Here is an 18,680-nt window from a genome sequence, read left to right as displayed (position 1 = left end):
GACAAACCCCTCTAACAAACAACGTGACGTGAAGGAATTTAAGAACAATAGGGCGGGAGGGTGGGCGACGGTCCAATCTTCAAAAACTGGCTGCTTGACCACGATGAACTGCTCCTTTTATGTCCAATTTTCCCGCCTTTAGGATTTTATCAATGACCAATCAGCTGGCCTTCCACAAAACTGCCTGGAGATAGAATCTGCCAGAACCTGCTCATGCAATTGCACAGCTGACCTAGGTCCAATCAGCTGGGACCAACTCCAAACTGCCCAGAGACAGAAACATCTGGAAACCGGCTCGTGCCACCAGCACAGCTTACCCGGGGGACACCACGATGGTAAGTACCATTCTAATATAAAATAACAAATGGAGAAAAGAGGGAAAGGGGGAGAGAAAAACATACCAAGCAAAAAAACATATTTTATTAACAACTTATGGGGGGCCGTGCGACCATGTGTCCCCCAGGCAATAGCCTGGGGGGCCCCTGACATTACAGTATGGAACATAAGAAACAAGGCCGCAGGAGTTGATGTCTGATGTGTAGGGGTAGCAATAAGAGCAGTGCAGCAGCAGTACAGTAAAAGGGGACAGGATGGACAGGCATGCAGCGGCATCATTGACCCAGTGATAAATTGCCATTCCTCCTCACTGTCAGCAATGGCAAATGTATTCATTGGAATCAGCCGGAGGTGTGTATAAAATCTTCATAGATTCATGCCTGATTCATTTTCACAAATGTAATCTTTTCTACAATTGTGGGGGACAATTTTGTTCGCTTTGGTATAACAGCACCACCTGCCGCACTGAATACCCTTTATGACATCACACTGGATGTTTGACAAGACAGCACACCCATGGTAAACTGGGCCAGTTCCAGCCACTGATCCAATCTGCTGATCCAGTAGTCCAAGGGGTCAGGGATCCAGAGGTTAAGTAAATGGACAGTCCACGTATGGCTGAACCAGGTCGTTCAGGCAGTGCATATCTGTTTGATGATGTGCGTCCGGTTGGCGCTGCGAAGTGCAAAATGTCTTGTTCATCATGTTAAAAATACTGTACTGGCTGCTTCTTCTGTTCTTGTAGGGGTTGCGCTGGCAGAGGCATTGGAGCATTTATTAGGTGATGACTGTGAGCGTATACGGTTCTTCTGGGCAGACATGGGGCCGGCAAGTGTCTTCTCAGCGAAAGCTGTGGCAAGCTGGAGCTCCTCCTGATAGTGCTCCAATTTTGCATCCAATTGGGAAGCATGAAAAAACTCACTCATTTTGCCTTTATAGCGAGGGTCTAAAAGCATGGCTATCCAATAGTCATTCCTCCGCTTGATGTTAATGATATGCTTGTTAGCACGTAAGCCAAGAAAGAATTCAGCTTGCCACTTTCGCCAGCGTATTTAAGGACCCAGGGGCCTGCCATGGTCTGTCTTGTTTGTGAAATATCAATGTTCCCCCTCTACATCCACATAAAACTCCTCTTCCTCCTCAAGTCCAGGAATCAGCCCCAGTTCCTCATCCTCCTCTATTTCCTCCCGCACAATAGACTGTCTAAATATAAAGACTCGGCAGGTTAGGTCATAAGTTAGGTGCCAATGGCAAGTGTCTGAGCACCTCTAATATCTACTTATATCATAGCAAGCTTCATTGCATCATAGAAAACTTGGAGAAAAAGAAGCCATTACGCCACAAATTTTATTAGGACATACAACATAAAATAACATGTATATAAAATTCAAAGGGATCTAAAAAAGAAACAGTGTGGTTGCTTCAAACAAATAAGGTTTAGGGTGTCCTGCACAAAAAGTTCCCTGGCAATTGTATGTGCCTACAAATCCCAAAAAAGTCCAGCATCTAAGTCATATAGTATGGGCGTAACTGCAGCCTATTAGTGACGACACAGGTACAGTTTTAAGGGAGACACAAGGTTCAACATAATGCCATGTGTTCCTGGGTGCCCAGAGTCAGAGGGTTGCATAACCGATTACGCCATAGTGAAAAATAGATCGAGAAGAAAGGGTCATGGTCAGGCAGAAACAGCCGGAAAGAGAATAAAGTGTCCAAAGCATATGCAGATCAGAAAGAGTCTGTTTGAAACACAATAAGTATTGTGGCAGGCTTACCCATAGAGATGAATATTGAGATGGCCCCACACTGCAGCCTGAAATCGTAGCGCCCCGACGCGTGTTTCGCCAGTCTAGCTTCCTCAGGGGGTAGTATATTATGACACAGCATTGTCCTGTTTTATAAATAGCTGGGTAGATAATGACTATTGTGTTCCGGTGTCTGTCCTCTAGTTCCGGTCCACGGCGCATGCGCGAGTGTCCCTCCATTGGCAGATTTCAAAATAACATATGGTCCCTGTGGTCTGCTGCAGGCATTAATCACTCACCGCCTTTTGCTGCTTGTATAGATGGTGCAGCATGTGCAAAGTGGAATTCCATTGAGTTGGAACGTCACAGACCAAGCAGTGCAAAGGCAGACCGTTCTGCTGCTGTAAGTCCAAGACGGCATTCTTAGGGTATGTTCACACGTGAATTTCAGACGTTTTTGCAAGTACTCGTGTTTTACGGACGTAACGGGAGTCAATGAAAAATGGCTCCAAAAACGTCCCAAGAAGTGTGCTGCACTTCTTTGACGTGGGCGTATTTTTACGCGCCGTCTTTTGATAGCGACGAGTAAAATTACACCTCGTCTGAACAGAACATTGTAAAACCCATTGCAAGCAATGGGCAGATGTTTGCAGACGCAATGGAGCCGTCTTTTCAGGCATAAAACGCCTGAATTACGTCTGAAAATAGGTCGTGTGCACATACCCTAAGCCAGATAAAAACGTCTGAAATGCACAGACACTTTCCCGGCCATGAGCTGCACCTCCTTCAAGCCACTTCTAGCCCCTAATGATCCATGAGAGAGAATGAATACATGGGGAAATGCATAGGGCAGGGAAGTTGTACTAGAAGAAGTAGGGAATAAAAACTGCGCAACGTATCTGGCCTGGAACCCGCAGTACTTTCTGTCCGTAAACCTGCACCACATTGTGGTGCAGTTCTACAAACAGAATTTCCGCTGCGGAAAGCAGCGCCGTGCAAAGATAAATACTTACCCCCTCCCTCTCTTCTGCGTGTAGTCCGTCCTCTTAGGATGACGTTGCAGCCCATGTGACACTGCAGCCTGTGATTGGGGCGGGGCGGACTGCAGGAAGTTGGGAGTTCTGGGTAAGTATTTATTTTATTTTTTTCCTGAGTTGCTACTTTTGCGGCGGAATCGCTGTGATTCCGCCGCAAAAATTGGCTTTCTGTTGAGGGTTTCGCATCCCCATTGAATTCAAAACAGAAAACGCAGCATAAATTTACATGCTGCGGATTTAAATTCCGCACCGCAGGTCAATTTATTAATGTTTAGCTGCGGTTTTTTTCCCGCAGCGTAGGCATGCGATTTTCAAAATCTCATCCACTTTGCTGCTACAGTAAGTGCTGTGGAATTTCAGCACAGAATTTCGTTGCGGAAATGCCGCAGCGTTTACACTACATGGGAACACGGCCTGATAAAGCAAATTCTCTCTATATGTAGCTCTCTCTCTCCTATCAGGGACCTCTAACTTTCTCTCGCTCCTATATCTTAATATCAGGTGGTTAAGAGGAATAATAGGACCTGAGGGGAATGAATTTAAAGAGCTGGGGCAGTGGAAAGACAGAGAAACAAAGGGACGGACGGGCTCATTATTTGAATAGTCCAACCCTTAGGGCCTGTTCACATCAAGTGAATGGCTCCGTTTTTTGCTGTCGTGTGCATGGGGCCTTAGCAATGTTTCCGTCACCATTGATATCAATGGTGACTGAAACGGAAGCTGTGGTTTCAGTTTGACTTTCCGTTGCGAGGTTTACCCGACGGAAACCTCCGACAGAACCCCAGAACGGAAAGCCAATGCTGATGTGAACAGGCCCTTAGAAAGTGGCAGAAATGTCATACCACTGGGTATTTTTAAGTCCGTTCTTGTCCCAGAATATTTCTGTTGCAACCAGTGCTCATACTTTTACACAATGAAAATAAAGGTTGTTGTTAAAGAGGTCAAGCATACTATGACCACAATGCAAATAAGACAGAGGTCAAGCTGCAACATCTTTTATAAAGCGATGCCCTGAGGAAGACAAGGCCCAGAAGACAGAGGGCTCAGGACTACAGCATGCACACGGTGATGAAACACAACATCTCTGCAGTCAGCAGTCGCTGGGAGGGGCAGAAGGACCAGTGTGTCAGATAAAGGATAAGATAGGGAGGGAGAGCAGACACTGAAAGAGACGAGCCTTCCTCCTCCTCACAAGGACACGGAGACATCAGCTCCTCGTCCACGGAGACCCCCCATGCCCAGAATTAGGGGAGAAGAAGCAGCAGCAGGCAGGAAGAGATTAGCGCCGTGCAGCGGGATGCTGGGAAGATCCATGTGATTATTACAAGTCCTGCTTAGCCTGCTCTCACTCCTCCCCCGCCATCACATTCCACCTGCGAGAGGGAATAAGGATTGTGGATCTAGGGGATGAGTGCTGGCAGGAGATCTGTGTGTGCCCCTCACCGGGGTCAATTGTAGCCTATGCCCTGTCCAGAGAGGATCCTGTGTAACCTCTGTGCCTGTATCTGTCATTGGGGCGTCTGCCATGGACTGGGGTAGTTCCAGGCTCTGCGGGTGCGAGGGACGCTTGTCCTGAATTATGTCTATGTAACGGGGCTGCGCACGTAAGTGACCCTGCTCCATACACCGGCAGATAGGAACAACCACCCAGAAATATCTACAGCTCAGCACTATATACATTGCCGATGTCCTGTATACCCCGCTCCAGCGTGATCTAAGGGCGAGGATGAAGAGTCCCATGTGATGCAGACATGAGATAAGGTGAGAGCAATGACTATGTACGTGTGTGTGTGTGTGTGTGTGTGTGTGTGACTATATACAGGAGTACATGTGTGTGTGCCTATATATAGGAGTACATATGTGTGTGACTATATACAGGAATACTTGTGTGTGACTATATACAGGAATACTTGTGTGTGACTATATACAGGAGTACATATGTGTGTGACTATATACAGTAGTACATGTGTGTGTGACTATATACAGTAGTACATGCGTGTGTGACTATATACAGTAGTACATGTGTGTGTGACTATATACAGTAGTACATGTGTGTGTGACTATATACAGGAGTACATATGTGTGTGACTATATACAGGAGTACGTGTGTGTGTGTGTGACTATATACAGGAGTACATGTGTGTGTGACTATATACAAGAGTACATGTGTGTGTGACTATATACAAGAGTACATGTGTGTGAGACTATATACAGGAGTACATATGTGTGTGACTATATACAGGAGTACATGTGTGTGTGACTGTATACAGGAGTACATATGTGTGTGATTATATACAGGAATACGTGTGTGTGTGTGTGTGTGACTATAAACAGGAATACATGTGTGTGACTATAAACAGGAATACATGTGTGTGTGTGTGTGACTATAAACAGGAATACATGTGTGTGACTATAAACAGGAATACATGTGTGTGTGTGTGTGTGTGACTATAAACAGGAATACATGTGTGTGACTATAAACAGGAATACATGTGTGTGTGTGTGTGTGTGACTATATACAGGAGCATATGTGTGTGACTATATACAGGAGTACATGTGTGTGACTATATACAGGAATACTTGGGTGTGTGACTATACAGGTGTGTGTGTGTGTGTGTGTGTGTGTGTGTGTGTGTGACTATAAACAGGAGTACATATGTGTGTGACTATATACAGGAGTACATGTGTGTGTGACTATATACAGGAGTACATATGTGTGTGACTATATACAGGAGTACATGTGTGTGTGACTATATACAGGAGTACATATGTGTGACTATATACAGGAGTACATGTATGTGTGACTATATACAGGAGTACATGTGTGTGTGACTATATACAGGAGTACATGTGTGTGTGACTATATACAGGAGTACATGTGTGTGTGACTATATACAGGAGTACATGTGTGTGTGACTATATACAGGAGTACATATGTGTGACTATATACAGGAGTACATGTGTGTGTGACTATATACAGGAGTACATGTGTGTGTGACTATATACAGGAGTACATGTGTGTGTGACTATATACAGGAGTACATGTGTGTGTGACTATATACAGGAGTACATGTGTGAATAAATATGGTGTGAGTGTGATCTATCTATCATCTGTTCTATGGTGGCCTGTATCATTGTGTTTATTTTGTACTGAGCTTTTATTAAACTATTTACCTATAGGACAAATCCCCAGTACACAACCATTAGCACTAGGATATTGTGTGTGTTGTGTCTATGTAGCTGTGTATGTACCGTGCGCCACATCTCACCTGTGTGCAATACTAAATCTATAAATGCAGCCCTGCATCATTGTGCAGTGTGTACAGACCTGGTATTGGGATAGCTGACTATTAACTGTAATGTCTCATGTATCACTATGCTGTTGTGCGCCATCGCTTTCTGTCAGACACATAACCTCTGGATGTGTGTAAAGAAGCAGCAGGAAAACAAGCTAGAAAATAAGGACATATTGATATTTATTTACAATGTGGCCTCCATATTGAATAATAAGCATCTGTATTTACTAGCACTCGTGTTTATACTGGGCCATAGTATGAGGTGGATACATATAACTGCACTTTGTGGCGTCTAAGCTTCACATCTTCTAGTCTGGAGATGGGTAATGGTCACCCACCTTCTTATGTTTTACACTGGACCATAGACTTGATACTGATAAATATAAGCCTTCATATGTAGGTTTATTATTATGGCTGTACTGTACATCACGAGATGTGTAATGGACGGTCAGCAATCTTCTAATGTTTTATACTGGACCATAGGTTTTAGGCAGATAAATATGACTGAACATTATGGTGTTGACATCTGTGGTGGCTTTATCATTCAAGAGCCACATCTTGTAGTCAGGAGAGGGGTAAGTGTCACCCATGTTGTTATGTTTTTATACTAGGCCTCAGCTTTGACCTGATAAATTTGACCCTGCGTTTTGTGGTGTTGACATCTCCGCTATCTTTATAAGTCTGCTAGTCAGAAGACGGGTAACTGTGTCCAACCTTGGGGATGATATGGTTCATTCATTGTTCCATGGAGGTCCAGGCCAAGCCACTATGTTTGTAAAGCAGCAGCGACATACAATGTTTTATTGTTTCCCCCACAAGACGTGGCATCTCTGAGTGGCCTGGTGTAAAAGTAACACTTTACATGTCTGGCGTTGGTTCTCCCGTCTCTCTAGACCTCTTACATTGTCTTCTCCATATCGTCGGTGCTGTGAGTTATGCCACAGTCTCTGACTTTCCATGCACCATTTTCATCCTCAGTTCTGTTTTAATCTGCTTTCAAACCTGATTTGTATCACAGTCCCAGCTCTTTTCCCCTTGTCTCATTTGCTTCTGTTTTTTTTTGCTTAATCTCTTTGCCTCTCTTCTTTTTTGTCCTGTCCCCTCTGGCCTTTGTCCCCATTCTTTATCCAGGGTGCTGTAATGCCAATGCTGCCAGATATGGTATAAAGAAACAAATACGACTAGACACTTTACTTGATTGGACAGAACCCAATTTTTGCCCCAGCGTCCCATCCCCAGACCAGCCTGTGTTATAAATTATTTATGATTACATGCTACGGTAAATTATTTTAATTACCATTACTGTTGCCAAGGTGCATTATCTACATCACTTAGGCCTCACTTCCTAGTAATGTTATGTGACTTTTTGGTATCCTGCATGTTAGAGAGATGCATATCCAGGAATTTGTGAATATTTCCCCTTTTTAGTGGATCCCACTGATATCTGTGTCTTTTCTATTTTGGCATCTCTATGTATTTTTCTAATCTGCCTGTGACTTATAGATGTCTGATTGTTTACATTTTCACACAATTGAGCCGCCAAATCGGGTAATTCATGAATATTTAAAGAGTATTTCCCTTAAAATAAAAAATTACAAGTAAATACAAGGCTTTGAGATGTCCTCTGTTGTTCTAGGATAACTAAACAAAGAGAAAAGAACAAACAAAACCTGTCAATCTTATTGACGCCTAGTTATGTAGTTATAAATCTACCCGAAAAACTAAACAGACGTTCCTGGTCCTGCGAAACCTTGGTGATGCGATGGTGACCACAGACTATGCGACACTGATAATAAATGATAGATATGCGCAATGTATCAGGGCAGCATTGTGTGTACTTTATATAACCAATATGTCCTCTTTCGCAGATCCCCAGCTGTCCTCATAGAAAAGCTAGTCAGGGTTTCTTTTCAGGACCCTATTGGACAACGCTGAAAGTCAAATCTGCCTAGTTATGCAACGATAAATCCTTAACTGTAGCATAGCTGGGAAGATTTGCCATTCAGGGTCCTGTGAAATGTGGGTAAAAAAACATGTGGAGCTGTAATAACGACAAATTAAATTTAATCCGTCTCCTCGTTCTCAAACTGAGCCATAAATAGGCACATTTACCTTTCTGGAATTCTAGGAAAGCTGGGTAATAAACCATGTCAAGTTGTAATAGATATGGCTGAATACTAAATCTACCTGAATAAATCCCCCTCCTCGCTACAAAAATTATGCCTTATCTAGGGAGATTTACCTTTCAGGTACCTGGGAAAGCTAGTTAACAAACCATGTGGAGTTATAAGGGTATGTTCACACGGCCTATTTTTGGCCGTGTTTCGACCCGTAAACGTCTGAAAAATCGGAAGCAGAGCGTTTTTCGCAGCGTTTTTTTACTCGTGAAATAACAGCCGCGAAAAAGAAGTGCAGGACACATCTTGGGACGTTTTTGGAGCCGTTTTCCATAGACTATTGAAAAAAGCTCCAAAAACGGCCGTGAAAAACGCAGCGATAATCGCAAGTGGCTTAAAAAACGTCTGAAAATCAGGAGCTGTTTTCCCTTGAATAAAGCTCTTTATTTTCAGAAGTTTTTGAGTTTGCGTATGAACATACCCTTATAGTGACGGCTTAATGCTAAATCTACCTAAATAAATCCCCCTACTCAATCCAAAACTGGGCCATAGCTAGGCAGATTTGCCTTTTAAGGCATGTTCAGACGTGGCAGTATTTTTCCGCTGCAAATGTTGCTGCAGATTTGGGGCAATTACGTGATCTCTGTTAGAAACGGAAGCCGCAGTGCAGATGCGGAGAGGCCTAACAGGAAAATATTTCCCTGTGCAAATGCCTTAAAAATGCCACTTGTGAACACACCCGAACATTGTAAAATTTGGGAGCAAAGAAGGGTATTTAGATAGATTTAGGTTTCAGCCGCTCTACATGGTTTGTAACTCAGCTTTTCCATGGCCCAATTTAAGAGCGAGTAGGGGGCTTTATTATAGGGGTTTTCCCATCAGAGACATTTATGACATATCCACAGGATATGTCATAATAGTCAGATCGCTGCGGGTCACACCTCTGGGACCCGCACCTATCTCTAAAAAGGGGGCCCCTAAACCCTGTTCTTCTGCTCTGTGTTGTGGCTGATGCGTGTGATTCCCGACCATGACATGCTCTGTAACTGCCATTCACTAATATGGGAGTTACGGAAATAGCGTAGCTCAGCGAGCTACTCTGTTTCCGTAATTCATGATCGGGAATCACACGAGTCAGCCGGAATACAGAGAGTTAGAATGGGGTTTAGGGGGCCCATTCTAGAGAGATAGGTGCGGGTTCCAGACGTGGGGCCCGCATCTATCTGATATTTATGACATATCCTGTGGATATGTCATAAATGTCCTTCATAGAAAAACCCCTTTAAATTTCACATTCAGACATTTCTATTACAGCTTGGCATGGTTTGTTATGCAGCTTTCTCAAAATCCTTAGGGCACATTCAGACGTGGCGGAATTGCTGTTGAATTCTGCTGCGGACAGTCCGCAGTGGAATTCTGCAGCAGCCGTTTTTTACATTTGTTTCTATACATTTTTAGGGAAGTTAGTTCAGACGTTGCAGAAAATAACTGCGGAAATCAGGCTGCGGTGCAGAATTTCCCCTCCACAGCATGCTTATTCCATTGCGGAGAAGAAGCGGAATTTCACTGCGGATTTCAGCCTTTGCAATGCAAAAACTGAAATCTGTGGCAAGTCCGCTGTGTTTTATGCAATGTCTGAATTACCTGTCAAATATGGAAATGTTGGTGCAGATTCGTTGCGTAATTGCCCCAAATCTGCACCAACATTTGCAGCGGAAAAATTCCGCCATGCCCTTACTCTCCAAGCCAGATGGCCCTGAAAGGGTCAAAGAGACAAGTGACCACCTCTGGCCGAAGCTTAGGATGACCTGTCTTTGCTCTGGCGTTCGCACCCAAGCATCCCCGAGTCCTTAAAATCTTGTCTGATATTCCAGAAGGGCGGCCAGCTTGCAGGGAGTGAGGTACCTGAGGGCTTCCCATATCCTGTAAGGTAAATGTGCATACACATATATCAGGTATAGGACTGGTCAGATCTGCCACTCATACATCTGGAAAAGCTGTGGCAGAAGTAATGATCACATCACATGTATTGACAATGTCATCTAATACCAATATTAGTGAGATTTCTCAGGGAAATAGAAGATACCTGTGCCAACAGCAGTGGTAGAAATAAAAGGAATCCGTAGATTCTTCTAGCATTCTTTCATAAAAATGTATTATCTGAACATCCCTAAAGTACTTGGAAAATGCATTGAGAAACCACTGGATAAAGAAGATGGCATGCTGTAATGGCACCTTATTGATTGTAGCCCAGCTGCCTTGGAAACAGATGAGACTCAATAGAATGGAAACAAAATTGCATGGACTCATGAATTTTTCTCTTTATGCCACTTTCACGCGGCATTATTTTGGTCCATATTTTGCATCAGTATTTAGAAGCCAAAACCAGGAGTGGGACCTACACAGAGAAAAGGTATAATGGAAAAACGTGTACCTCTCCTGTGTTTTGGACCCACTCCTAGTTTTGTTTTCTAAATACTGAAGCAAACTAGTGACCAGAATACTGCTGTGTAAAAGGGACCTTAGTGTGTACAGCATTTTACTAGTTAGAGCAGCTGTGCTCCAGAGCTGCTCTTCCTACTGTAACTCATGAATCTCATAGGCTTTTGTCACTTAAACACCGGCCAATTATCGGGAAAAGGAGCGTTCACACAACGCTCGTTCCCGATTGCCCTGTGTAGACAGGGCAACGATCAGCCAATAACCGAGCAAACGCTCGTTCATCGGCTGATTGCATAGTTTTAATAAAACAAAACTATTCTCTCCCTGTGCTGCCGACATGATAGAAATGTATGGGGATGAGCGATCAGAGTAATGAGCACTTGTCCCCATATTAGCGCCTTGTGACAGAAGCAAACGAGCGCCGATCAATGATCTCATTGATCGGCGCTCGTTTACACGGGCCATGTCGGCCCGTGTAATATCACCCTAAGGCTAAGTTCACATCTCGTTTTTACTGTACGTCTGATGTACACGTTTTGACATGAGAAAACCGTGTCAAAACGTGTACCACAATGTGCACATTGATTTCTATGGTCAGGACGCTTTTCAGTACTTTTACAAAATGAATACGTTTTTATTAGTATTGAAGTCAATGGCGACGTATGGTTGACGTATGCAAAATTAAACCCTACGTTTGCATACGTAAATCTTCTACGTTTTTGTAACCTTATATGAGAAATCTTGACTTTACAAAGTTTTATTCGGCTAAAGAACAAAAAAGGATGCGTTTTTATAAGTAAGAACGGACACAAACATATAAAAACGTATACGACGTAAACCACAAAAAATCGTAAGCATATGTTACAAATGCATACGTTTTTGTAACTTTAAAAACGTATACGCCGTCGTATACCACAAACGTGTGCACAAAACGAAATGTGGACTTAGTCACCAAGCATGAGTAAATAAAAAACACTTTCCGCTTTTTCCTAACCTTCTACTTCTCTCTTCTCTGCATATAAACCAGTCTTGTGTATGGTACTCCTCCTAATAATACCTCTATGCCTACTTGGAAATAATACATAAAGAGGGGGTACTCTTACACGAGGGTAGGAACCTCTACTTGGCGCTAGCAATGTATACTCTGCTTAGTGATTAGATTCATTTTAGTACTGTAAAATAAGCACTGGTGTTTGGATGCTATTTAGAGAGAGTGCAGAGATGGTGGAATGGATACAAACATTGTCAATTCTAAGTTTAAAAAACAAAATGCTAATTTTTATTATATTTTTTCCCTTTTTATTTTCTATTTATCTATAATGTAATTGATACATTTTTAAATTGTGAATATATGTATTTTTAGACTGTACAGGGCGGCGTGCCTTTGTCTTCCATTTTTTTGTTTTTGTTTTTTGGTACAATGTTAAATCATGTCAGTCTTACCTTTCATTCTCTTATCGAACTACTAAAAATGAATACAAATATTTAAAGCAAAAATAAAATAAAATTAATATATGTGGATGTAGGGGACAATTGCACAAACATGCTGTAAAGTTATATAATCATGTGACCACATCCGTTCATCTGAGCATGTTGTTCTGTATGCACATGCTCAGATGTCCTGAGCCGAGATCCATATGGTCACATGATTGTGTCACAGGGATATGTTGTCATGAAGAAGGCATAGCTCTGTAACATTAACCCCTTAGTGACCAGCCCATTTTAGGCCCTAATGACCAAGCTATTTTATTCGTTTTTCTATAGTCGCATTCAAAGAGCTATAATTTTGTTATTTTTTCGTCTACATAGCTGTATGAGGACTTGTTTTTTGCGGGATTAGTTGTGCTTTTTAATAGCACCATTTTAGGGTACATATAATTTTTTTATTAACTTTTATTAACTTTTTGGGGGGGGATTATAAAAAAAACCTGAAATTCCGCCATTGTTCTATGCGTTTTTAAATTGACGCCGTTCACTGTGCGACGTAAATAACATGTTACCTTTTATTCTATGGGTCGGTACGATTACGGCGATACCACATATGTAGAGTTTTTTTTATGTTTTACGACTTTTGCACAATAAAAACACTTTTGAACTAAAATTATTTGTTTTTGCATCGTCGCTTTCCAAGAGCCGTAACTTTTTTATTTTTCCATCAATGTAGTGATTTTTTGGGCTTTTTTTCTGCGGGACGAGACGTAGTTTTGAATGGTACTGTTTTAGGGTGCATGGGACTTATTCATTCATTTTTATTATGGCTTTTTTGGGGGGCAATGGAAAAAAATAGCAATTTCGCCATTGTTTTTTGCGTTTTTTTTTATTGTGTTCGCCTTGCGGTTTAAATGACATATTAACTTTATTAATGGAATCATTACGGTCGCGGCGATACCATATATGTGTACTTTTTTTTTTTTTTTACACTTTTACTAAATAAAACCACTTTTTATGGAAAAAAATGGTTTTATTTATTTTTTTACTGTAACTTTTATTAATAATCTTTATTTCACATTTATTATTTATTTTATTAGTCCCACTAGGGGACTTTACTATGCGATCTTCTGATCGCTGCTATAATGCTCTGGTATACTTCGTATACCAGAGCATTATTGCCCGTCAGTGTAAATCTGACAGGCAATCTGTTAGGACGTGCCTCCGGCGCGTCCTAACAGGAATATGTCCAGGGCAGACCTGGGGGCTTTTATCAAGCCCCCGGCTGCCATGACACCCCATCGGAGACCCGCGATTGCATTCGCGGGCCGCCGATGGGTGACAGAGGGAGCGCACTCCCTCTGTAAACAAGTTAAATGCCGCGGTCGCGATTGACGGCGGCATTTAACGGGTTAAACGGCCGCGATCGAAGTAAACTTCGATCGCGGGCGTTGGAGCAGGAGCTCAGCTGTCATCAGACAGCAGAGCCCCGGCTCCAGCCTGCACGGGAGACCCGTGCAGGACTTAGACTAGACGAACGTTAAAAGGCGTCAGCCTAGCCTAAGGCCCCTTAGTGACCGACGTGAAAAGGCGTATTGGTGGTCACTACGGGGTTAAATACATGATTACCTGTTGTTTTTTTTTATCATTTTTTAACTAAAAATTTTAATGAATGTCCTGCAGAACCTGTTTAACCTTTGATGCTTAGGGGCCGTTTACTCCAGAAATGGATTAGAATATATTTCTTCTTTGTAATGAATTCTTCCCAGTGTCTGAGAAATATATGTTAGTTGTTTTTCTTATTCTCACATGTGAGAACATTTAACGTAGGTGGTTTTGAACGGAATAAATGGCCTTTCTGGACGACTCTTGTTAATGATGGATTCAGCCCAGAGCATTCAATAATGGGCAGTCAAATGCCATCATATGTTTGAAGGATGAACAAAGGAGATCTATTTTTATCAATTTCATGATGTCAGTTACATTCCTTTTCTTTAATTTTTAATGTAACATACGAAAACCCAAGCACAGCTGTTGTGCACCATGTTAACCATTGTTAACCATTTTTGTCAGAAAAATCCAAAATGGAATAATTGTGCGCAGGAATACAGTTCTTTTTTTACTTCTCCTCTCCATTTCTCTTGACATTGATGATTTCACATGCTTTCCCATAATGGTTCTCAGGCCAGTCCTTAAGGACAATTAGTAGATTGGGATTTAGGGATTACTACAGTTTGTTTAAACAAGACAAACCTATGTCCCTAAAGACTGTGGGTTATAAACCACCAGTTTACCAAATCAAGTCAAGTCAGAGAGATGTTAGCCATCAGTGGTCAATCCTCAATCTATACCAGGGGAATTGGTAAAAGTGAAATACACTTACGACACATATTTGGTTTTTACAGACAATATATATTAGGGCATGCCTATCAAGAAAGGATGTCTTTTAGGTAAGCAATACTATGTATATATGTATTATTGAGAAATAATGTTAACCATACCTGCTGGTTATCCGATATTTGGCCCTTATATTATGTGTGTCACCCCAAACATTTCTGAAATATATTGAAGTTCTTTTCATCTCACTTTTTCTAAAAAAATAAAAATAAAAAGTATTCTGCTGCTTTAGACTGGATACAATAATCAGAAAGCAACACACAATTCGATGTCTGTTTTTGTCCTTCAATCTGTTACCTTTACCCACTTGAATACTAAAGATGGCCATACCTATTAGATAAATGTTGGCCAATCCCATCGACTTCGCTGGGATTGGCCAACAATTTAATGTGTATTGGGGCAGCCTTATGATTGCGATCAGGGGAAAAAAAGGTTGTTAATCAGACAATCATTCATGTTTATGGGAGTCGGTAGTGATGGCTGTTGGTCGAATAAGTATTCATCCGACAGCCATCTTATGTATATGGCCACCTTTAAGATAACCAAACACATTAGATGACAGTCAGTCAAATCTGCCGATTTTGCAGTCACCGGCTAACTATATATAGTGCATAGGAGTGTTCTGACTGTCCCCAACAGCAGATGTTGGAGAAATAAGGATTAGACATGTTGGATTTCAACATACCCAATCCTGTGTTCCAACAGGTGAGAATCCGCTGCCAGATGTGTCTGGCAGTAGCTTAATCCCCTCTCCCCATTGAAAATACATACATGCTCAGCCAAACTGATCATGTGTATAGACGAGACAGGAGGAATAGCTGTCAGCCTAAAGAGTGTCAAAAGTTACCTAGAGTGTATGGCCACCATTGGTCATTAGTCACCCTCTACTTCTGATCATCTTTGCTATCATTGTATAAACTACCATTATAATCTGATCAGTTTGGTTTGTGTTATTTTAGGGTAAAGTCCAATAAATGACAAGTGTCTACCAAATATAGCAGTAAATACTCGCAAGAAATTCTGCTTACTAGTAGTTTAATTCCCCACCCAACTTCTGAGGATATGTTCACACGGCTTATTTTCAGGCGTATTTTAACGCGTAAAACGCTTAAATTATGCTCTAAATTACACCTGCAAACAGTTTCCCATTGATTTAAATTGGAAAAACTCTGTGTATTTCATATAAAGCGTATTTTTAGCTTGCTGAACTCAAAAACGGCTCATAAAAATAAGCCTCGTAAAAAGAAGTGGAATGTCAATTCGTGGGGCATTTTTGGAGCTAATTTTTCACTGACAATACAAAAAAATGCTTAAAAAAATATGCCTCAAAATATGCTTGAAAATCAGCTCGAAAAACACTGGGATTCAGAGACTGTTTTCTCTTGAAATCACGTGTGAACATCCTCTTATTATCAATGGTTCAGTAAAAAGCAGCAGGCTGGCAAGCATGTGTGTCTACTTGTAAGTAGTAGTTTGCTAATCTAGTTATTATCATTGTTTTTAATCTTAAAGATGGAAATACATTTGAGATTTTTAGCAGCAGAGCAATGAGCCATTGGTCAGTCAAAGTTGATCTGTTAGATTGTCATTCAATGATATTCATTACAATGATAAATGACAATAGATTTCTTTAGGTATGTAAATAATCAGAATTAGGGAATATAGATGAGATGATAACAATAAACATGAGATGAATATTGGTAAAGATCTGTCATTTGTTGTGGCAGATTTCTCAAATATGACAACAACTACACCCAACCAGCGACTGAACATATCCAACATGTTATTTTGGTCAGCACCTGACTCTGGCAAGAGAGGGTCTAAATCTGTCAACTAAAATGGAAATGGATAGAGGGAATGGATAGCATGGTTAGTCTAGAAAACCACCACAAAGATGGCAACAAGCTCAAGACATTACTATTTACCCACACCATAACTTATGCCCACTTATTTTATAGATTTTACGATCACTTGTAGACAACATTGTATTTTTAAAAAATGAAGTATTTTTTTGTCCAATAGTGAGGATTCCTAGACAATAACTCACAGAGGGCTAATACCAGCCAACATCTTTTAAAGAGAAGCTCCAACTTTTGACTAATATTGGCTCTATAGGCAGTGGCTATAAAGCCTAGTATCTTTGTGAAAAACCTTCGTGACCATTTTTGCTATTTTTCACTTATGTAGGATGTCTCACATTATGTTTTTCTTTACACTCTTCTATGTCTAGGGGATGCAGAAAATATATTTCTTCAACTTTTATGTGGTCTCCATGGAAGCCACTAAAAAAAAAAGAGAAATACAATTCCGTCTCTTTATCTTGTCAGTTCCAATGATCTTTGAACGTTATCTTAGCTGCTTATTCTTTTCCTCATTAAACAAATTATAGCATAGATTATATGGTAAAATAGTACAGATAACTTCCATCATGCAGTCCAGTTCAGGAAATGTTTGTTGTAGAACTGAATTGTTCTTCCTAAAGCCGATTTCTATTCCAGGTTACAGAAGATCCTCTTTTCTGGTCACTCTTATTGTGAAGATTTTATTGTTGATTTATCTCAATTATTCCTCTGCCTTATAAATGAAACGATTTTGGATGCAGCAAGAAAGTCCCATTTATTAGTGCCCTGGGAAAAAAAACAGTCCTGCTTTTAGTTTCCATACAGCCTATTTATAGAGTTCCCATAAAATAATATAGGAGCTCTCCCGTGAGGGGCTTAACAGTTTATTGTAAATCCTTAGCATCTCCCTCTCAAAGATCATTGTGATGTCTCGTCTACTCACCACATCCTACAACTCTGATATTAAATTATAGATGACTATACGTATTCATAGTGTGCCCATTTATCAATGGGCCTCTATAAAAGTTCTTATAGCCGGGCCACTAAAAATAACAAATGTGAGCCTGGAGTGGTCTAACTAACTAAACAGTATATTGTTTTGTCATGCAAGTCATTGTGATGTCTCAAAGTTGGTCCTTTCACTTGCCTTATATATTTCCTCTGAAATGTTACTACACAGTGAATATTTGTGTTATTCAATGCTTGGTATTATAATAGACTTGATCATGACTATCTCTGTAGAACTCTTAACGGGGTTTTACACTGGCAGATTATCCTGCAGACGAGCATTCATAGAACACTCGTTCCCAATAATTGCCTTGTGTAAACAGGGCAGCGATCAGCAGATGAACGAGCAAACGCTCAATCATCTGCTGGTCGTATCGTTTTAAAAAAGTAAAATATTATTGTTGTTGGCAGAACATCTCCCTGTGTAAACAGGGAGACGCGCTGCCGACATGATGATAATCGATGGGGACGAGCGTTCAGAGTATCAACGGCTCGTCCCCATCTATAGCTCCATGTGACAGGAGCAAGCGAGCGCTGTTGAAGGATGTCTTTTTAATCGGCGCTCGGCTGCATCCGCCACTTATCGGCTGGTGTAAAAGGCCCTTTAAGATAGTATTACACGGCCCGACATGGGCTATGTAAACAAGCGCTGATCAACGAGACAGCTCGTTGATCAGTTCTCGTTTTCTCCTTTCACAAGGAACTAGTATGGGGATCGATTGTCCCCATACATTATTATCATGTCGGCAGCACGTCTCCCTGTTCGTATAATGCTTGTTGCCGATAATTGCCCTGTTTAAACAGGGCAGCGATCAGCAGATGAACGAGCAATCATCTTCTGATCGTATCGTTTTAAAAAAGTAAAATATTATCGTTGTCGGCAGCACATCTACCTGTTTAAACCGGAAGACATCTGCCGACATGATAATAATGTATGGGAGCGAGCGATCGGAGTAACGACGGCTCGTCGCCATCCATAGCTCCGTGTGACAGGAGCAAACGAGCGCCGATCAATGATGTCTCGTTGATCGGC

At 41.4% G+C, this 18,680-nt stretch overlaps 1 protein-coding gene across 3 annotated transcripts in view; it reads left to right on the top strand.

Annotated features, from left to right (window-relative positions):
• The first annotated feature begins 316 nt into the window (after positions 1–316).
• LINGO1 (leucine rich repeat and Ig domain containing 1) overlaps positions 317–18,680 on the top strand; it is a 355,709-nt gene continuing 337,345 nt past the window's right edge. Inside the window, exon 1 of one of the 3 annotated variants that reach the window (XM_075857774.1) lies at positions 317–335. The gene's annotated coding sequence lies outside the window, so the exon portion shown is untranslated. Of the gene's footprint in view, positions 336–4,208; positions 4,880–18,680 lie in introns of those variants that run through there. The other 2 variants (XM_075857775.1, XM_075857773.1) reach the window with 2 other exon arrangements.

This window comes from Rhinoderma darwinii, chromosome 3 (genome assembly GCF_050947455.1).
Source record: "Rhinoderma darwinii isolate aRhiDar2 chromosome 3, aRhiDar2.hap1, whole genome shotgun sequence".
Classification (NCBI taxonomy): domain Eukaryota; kingdom Metazoa; phylum Chordata; class Amphibia; order Anura; family Rhinodermatidae; genus Rhinoderma; species Rhinoderma darwinii.
This window is presented reverse-complemented; position numbering and strand designations above follow the sequence as displayed.